General features: G+C 33.5%; 2 non-coding genes across 2 annotated transcripts; both read right to left on the bottom strand.

The window, feature by feature from the left end:
* Positions 1 to 345: 345 nt before the first annotated feature.
* Positions 346 to 418, bottom strand: TRNAT-UGU. Its single transcript has one exon. It is a non-coding gene; the product is annotated as a tRNA-Thr (tRNA).
* Positions 419 to 5614: 5196 nt separating this feature from the next.
* Positions 5615 to 5687, bottom strand: TRNAT-UGU. The gene has a single exon. It is a non-coding gene; the product is annotated as a tRNA-Thr (tRNA).
* Positions 5688 to 7361: the final 1674 nt, after the last annotated feature.

The following is a 7361-nucleotide window of genomic DNA, read 5'->3' on the forward strand; positions in this document are numbered from 1 at the left end:
CCGGATAAAATTTCTATAAATTTCGTTTAATTTTCGAGTCAATAACTCATCGAAATAATGATTTTCCGTGACGTTTTGATGGAGTCATTAATACGTGAATTTATATTTTGTTTAGTATTTCGATAATCTATGATATAATATATCAGATTATTTTTATTTCGATTTTTACAAACACAATAAGAGAGAAAATGGATTTCCATTCTTTTTATTTTTATCCATTTCTATCAGAAAATATACTTTTTATATACGAAATTATAAATTTATAACGTTTCTTTTATATTGCAAATACGTTTTATCACTTTGCTAAGATACTTGAATTCGATACAAAGAGAGAAAAAAATTTGTTGCCCCCAGAGAGATTTGAACTCTCGACCCCTGGTTTACAAGACCAGTGCTCTAACCCCTGAGCTATGGAGGCTCACGGTTTTCCAATTCTTTGGGACTTTAGAAGAATGTTGCAAAGATTTCCATTTTCCATTGATTTGCTATATTTACTTTGTTATTTTTTTAAATAATCCTAAAAATTATTAGGACGATTAAACAATGATAAATATTTGCTTTTCAATTTTGTATATAAGTTAAACTCGAGATATAAATTGACTGTAATATACAAATGTTATTTGTTGTAACAAAAGAAGTATATGCGTATGAGATTGATATTTTAAACATTTATTTTTTGTCTTCTATTTTACATTTGAATATTTATTCACATATATTATTAAAAGCTGAAAATAATTAGACACGTTAAGAAAGATATATTTTTGTTACAATATAAAACTATTCCCGTATCTTTTTAGTTAAACATTATGATTTCATTTAAATATATCTTTTATTTATGCATAAAATTTCACTTTTGTATAAACATTATTTCTCTATCTCAACAATAGAATTTTTTTTTATTATTTTTATTCGAAACTTCAGGAATAAATTCCTTCTTAAAAACAAATTTTATAATCTATAAAAATATTTACATGTTATTCTTTCATTATTAATTTACAATGTATCACATTATTAAATAACAACGTGTTAATATCATCATCATCAAAAATTCGTACAGAATTCACAATTTATTAAAACGCATATATAAAGCAACAAACATACGAATAATTCAATCGAAATTTCGTTCAATCAAAATTCATTTCATTCACCGAATAAGAAAATTTACAAATACTTTTTTACGTACTCGCGTTGTGTTTGAACAGCTATTCACATTTTCACAAATGAGTCATTGAAACGACGGTATTTCAACGTTAATTAGCTCGTTAATATTACTAAAATGGAAGAGTGTCGATAAAATTTGAGAGTGGGGGTGATTAGTATCCGGGTGATTGACAAACACACAATTTGTAACAATTAAAATTGTAAGTGGCCTGATGGGGAAACGGGTAAATTGTACATCGATCTTGTTACCGATTACCTAATTACGTTATTACTGCACGGTAACTGCGCCACTCGATCGTAATAATGTTATTCAACCGTGTTCCAGCGCGGCCGTGATTTATTATGAATACGCTATGCGTCATCCGAGATGTAGTCACGGCTCTCCTCTCCGCGATTTTTCCACGGGAGAGGAAGGATTTTTCTGAAGTTTTCACTTCTCCTCCCCCAAATTATTACAAGGATTCGAAGCATCCCCTCCTCGAAACAGGAAAAATTGACGATCCTCGAGTTTTCGAATGTTTAACTTATTTCAAAAAGAGGTTCATTCCTCTTCATTCCTTTTTCTTCAAATTAGATTAGTTTGCTGTGAATATCGTGTTTGTGCATAATAATTGGCGAAAATCGTCATTCGAAAGTAAGATCATTCACGTGGCTATGATCAATTCAATTACATCTGCACATAAGATCTCGTAACTCTCTCTTCTAGCTAGTTTGTCAAACCTTAGAGTCAAACTTTTTAACAAGAGGAGGAGGAAGAATGAGAGGAAGAGAGAAGAAAGTAACCCTCCTGAATCTTTAATTTGATAAACGTGGCAGCGAAATAAGTTCCAGTTTCTGTGCAAATAACCAAGTGCACGGCTACTATATTGTACAATGTCTGCAAGTACTCGAAGCGTATCCCTGTGCTCCATTTTCGTGTTTAATCGGCGTATCCCTCCTACATAATGTACACGGTGTTTTCTATTTTTCCATCCAAACTGCAGCAACAATCAAAAATTGAATGAAACTTTGTCCGAGAAACGAAGATACAATGTAAATTTGTAATTTAAAATAGAGAAGATTAATTATAAAACGATATAAATTATAATCAATTTTACAGAATATTATGAAACTTTTAAATTTAAAAATTTCCTTAAATAAAACGAATATTGTGTTACAAAATTTCAATCGTTTCAATATTCAATTAAATAACTCAATAATAAACTCAATCTCGTTGCTCTTTCCATAATTCAGCTCTCAAAAAAAAAATCGAAAACGCCTTGTACACGTTGTTGCACAACAAGGCGAGATCGAAGGTAAGGGAGAGAGGGGTGGAGTGGAAAAATGAGAACAGACGGATCTGTGAAGAGTCATAGGAGGTCGGTGAAGCCAAATGTTTGCGGACAAATCGTCGTCGTTTTCAACGAAGGGAAAAATCAACAAACGTTTCTGGCTTGGCCCTAATGCACCACGGAGGGAAACGATGTGCCAATCGTTTCCAATCGACACACCTCCGACCATCTAGATATCGGGAAGGATATCCGGCGTTTGTGTATCCGTTTTCGTTTGTCGCGGGTCGAAGAATTTAGGAATTTAGGATCGAAGAAAAGATTTTATGACGCGCCTTCACTTCGAATTTATCGGGGACTTTTACTTGCTATGTCCCCACGAGATTGTTGAAGCGGGCAGCTAGCTTTTCACCAAAGTGAAATTTGTTGTTCGTGAAGGAAGGAGGAGTGGAGATTAATATACACTTTTTTTTTACGGGCGATTTATTTTATTAAATTTCAAGAATCTTTAATTCTTTTTTAATTCTTATTTGTTCTTCTGTCTGTGGATCGATGTTTTTCGATTTTACTTTTTTTTTTCTTTTTAAAAGAAGAATTATATTAAATTATGAGATTCGATAGTTAAGTTAGCGAAGTTAAAGATGCGAAATTGGGACAAGGATTAAATTTTTATCACTTTCTACAACTTGTAAAAACAAGCTAAAAAAGTTCTCATCATTCCTCGTTCAAAAAAATACAAAGCTATCACTTTTTTAACTTCATCGAAAAACTGCTTGCTCAAGGAAAAGAAGAAAAAGAAGAAGAAGAAAAAAGATGGAATACCAAGTTTAATAAATCAATCCTCGTTTACGCGAAATGTTTCAATTTTCAAATTCAAATTTTTTTTCGAAAGTTTATCAAGAGAAGGAAGAAAAAAGATTCTAAAATCCAAAGTTTACCGTTCGAAAACCGCGATTCGGTAACTACGGGTCGATCGGTCGTGTAATCCGGAAACGCTTTGACGAGTTTTTCCTTCCTCCTCTGCTGGATGCATGCGGTTTTAATTTCGACCCGCACGAAATTTCGGGATTCGAATTAAGCGGTTTACCGAGAATCGAGCTCGCTCCTCTTCGTTCTCGCCATCGGGACTTCTCGTCACCGGTCCCCTCCCCCCAGCACCTTCGTTAGACTAATATCAAACCGGATGGCGAATCTTTGGTTCGATGGAGAGGCGGGGAATTTCGCTTTAATTTTCTAACCACGGAGGGAGGGAGGGGGTTGCTCGATGCGGGCATCGATGCTCGGTCCGAAATTCGGCTGGATTCTCCAGAAACTGCGTTACGTACTTCCTATTAAATTAACTCCCTCACCGTTTTAGAAATTTCCCAGCCCGGTCTGGTAAACGAGTTGCGAAGCGTTTTCGTAACCGCGCTATCGATATTAATTATTGCGCTCGTCGATACGCGTCCACCAACTTCGCCGCCTATCCGATTCAATCACGCTTCTTTACTTTCGATTTTCTCAATTCTCTTCTTTTTCTTTTTCGTATTTTCGCAACGCGATTTCACACGAAAATTTTATTTCATTTGATTTACGGATGTTAGGTTAGGAAAGGATGGAAGATTTATATTTATTATTAATACGAAGCTGCAATGTTGATGCAATGCAAAATTGATCGAAATACGCGAGTGAGGATTAGTTACATAATAAATCGAACGTGAATAAGGTTGAATATTTAAAGAAAAAAAAGTTAGTCGAGAATTTGTTTATCCAAGTTATTTATTTATGATATTTATCGATATTTCGCGTTTATTTTTAGTATCGATATCCTGCTTAAAGTGTTCCGCGAATATATTGATATACGAAGAATTTGGAAGTTAATCGATACGAGCCACGTTTTCTTGATTCCTAGCATTCAAGTTCTCTTCAATTCTCTTTATATTTCTTTCTTCGATTCATATAAAGAATTAAAAATTAATCATTACCTTCATTTTTACCTATTCAATATCACATCCACAACGCCAGTTTATCCTCTCCTTTCGACTGTCTATCTCGAGAATAATATTCGTACAATAATTTATCTCGTTATTATTCGTGGCGGGCAACATTTAAACAGGCAGTCAAAAAGAGGAAGATGTATCGTTCGGAAACTCCGGGATATCGTTCGTTCCTTGTTAAATTTACAAGATGGCAATAACGTGGGCGTGCCGCTCCGAACGAACGATCCGCCATGTATTTCGAAATTCCCTATAATTTCTGCCACGTATATCGGCGAATATATACGGCGCCTTTATATTATCGGTGGAAAACCGGTCACGGGACAACGCATCCTCTCTCCCTCCCTCTTACATTCACCCTCTCTTTTTCTCTTCCGGCACAATGGCGCTTTGCAACCCTCCAACCTTACGATTCAAACCCCTCCTCCCCTCGCTCTTTGTTGCGCGAATTTATCGATTTCTTAACCGATACCTGGTCGATATATATGTATATAGATATATTTTGTTGGAGAGCCGATAAAAGTTCGAACCGTTAATTTGGCCGATCATAAAGCGACTCGTTGTCTCGTTGGAATAAAAGTCGAGGAGAAATTTCGAATTTATAAAGAGGGGAGAGAAAAGGGGTGGTTTCTTAATCGATCTTCTTTTTTTCAATCCGTTGAATCCGATGGTTTTTAATTAAACGGATTTTTTGAAAAGGTTGAATAAGAATCTTGGCTGAGTTTTTTTAAGGAAGGTAGATTTTTTAGGAAGAGGGTGGACGACTTTTTGAAGTTAATTTGAATTGCATTTTTGTTTTTTTTTCTACTTCTACTGAAGAGAGAGAGAGAGAGAGAGAGAGAGAGAATAGTCAAGATTCTAAAAATTCTTATGAATTTAAGGATTTAAATTTTTTATTATTTTGAGAGATACAATTTCGAGTAATCCGTACAAATTTAATATCAGCGACAAGGGAGAAGAGGAAGGAGGGGAGAAGGTAAATTGCATTGAAAATGAGGTGAAGTTCAGTTTGAGAAAAATGGTGGAAGGTAATAAAATTAAATTGAATTTGGTTACTTATTTTTTTCCCCTCTTTTTACGGCTTCGTATCTTTCGTTTCATTTTTACGTACAATTTCAGTTTATACGATCTTATTAACGCGAGGCTCGCTTAACCGATAGCATTAGCAAAAGTAAGAAAAGCGTAGAGTGGGAAGCTGTGAAAAAAATTTGCCTCCAGAGAGATTTGAACTCTCGACCCCTGGTTTACAAGACCAGTGCTCTAACCCCTGAGCTATGGAGGCTCTTGAAGTTTTTTTTTCTTCTGCACGTCCGGCTATATCCACGTTTTAAATTGCTTAATATTTTAACACAATCTTCCAATTTTTTTTGTGCAAAAATCAAGAAAATATATATTTCGCATCACCGAGATAAATTTTTTTGAAAATATTCAGAATCAAATATTCAAGTATCAAAGAGTTAAAATTAACGATATAAATTTATTATATTATCATATAATTTGTAAAATTTCGCAAATAATATTATTTATTTTATAAAGTAACGATCTTAATCTTCATAGTGAAAATAAAGAATTTAACGTTTTATCGATCCTTAAAATGTGATCTATTATGCAAAATGACTTTACTGTCTTCGCCTTCGTGAATAGGAAACGCTGAATGGAGTTTTTTATTCGTTTTATCTTAGTTTTCAGTTTCTTTGTCATAAAAAAACCTTTTTATATTTATCACTCGAGTCCCTCTGTCTTCCTCATTCATCATCTCTTACCTGCAATATCCTAATATTCTTTGGACTTAATCTCTTCATATTTTTAATTTATTTTATTCAACGTATCTTTTTAAATACAAGATAAATATAATTTAATGCTTGAAGTATATTTATCTTATTTTCGAGATTAATAAAGTTTCGTAAAAATTAATTCTTAAAAAATTATTTCTCACATATATATATATATATATATATATATATATATATATACATAATGGAGAAAATATGAATAGAAAAAAATTTTATATAAATATCAATCTATATATACATAAAAAGTATATTATAGTTAAGTATATTATAGTTAAGTAGTACATAATGATAGTTCGTTGCTAGAGCGATTTATTAAAATTTTAGTAAAATTTTGAATCGTTATAACTTTGATCTTCCAGCTAACGAGTGAACGATCATTAGAAGCGTGGAACTTTTCCTTTTAAAACGCTTCTTCATTCACCTCAATACGAGTTCCGGTTCCGGAAATATAATCATCCGAAGAAAAAGTAATTTTTATTTGCCTTAAATCCTATTAAAATTAGAAAAACTTTAAATCGTTATAACTTCTAAGACAGTGATTTCCGGTCAACGAACGAACGATCGTTAGAAGCGCGGAATCTTCCCCTTCAAAACCCTTTTTCATTTATCTCGATAAGACTTCCGGTTCCCGAGATATCGTCGTGTAAAGAAAAGGATAATTTTCGATCGTTTATCATCTACGTTCTTATTCGGATCTCTCGCTCGCGGCTGACCTCCATCCCAAACTATAAACACAAATGGTAAACACACGGATTCTTAGAAAAACACAGTACACATTTCCACGAAAAGTATATAAATCAACGAGTCCATTCGAGTAATTTCTTGTCGCTTATGGACTTTCTTAACGCTATGGATTTTGAACGTTTGTATCTCGGTAATCGTTTGAGATATCGAGGTGAAATAAAACAAGATTTCAAACGCACGCTTTTCTCTATTATCTGAACAAATTTAGATCACGAAATTTTTAATTTCTTCTTCTCTACTTCGTATTGGAAGATTAAAATTTTCATTCTTCGCACGATTGAATGACAGTTCGTTGTCCTAACGTTAATAAAATTTAAAGTAACGTGCGTAAATGATATATCCAAATCGATCTTTCAAATCTTCGTTTTTTCAATGTTGCTTCGATGCTCGAAGTATATTCGTGAGTGCAACCACTCCTG

Source organism: Apis mellifera, linkage group LG3 (genome assembly GCF_003254395.2).
Source record: "Apis mellifera strain DH4 linkage group LG3, Amel_HAv3.1, whole genome shotgun sequence".
Lineage (NCBI taxonomy): Eukaryota > Metazoa > Arthropoda > Insecta > Hymenoptera > Apidae > Apis > Apis mellifera.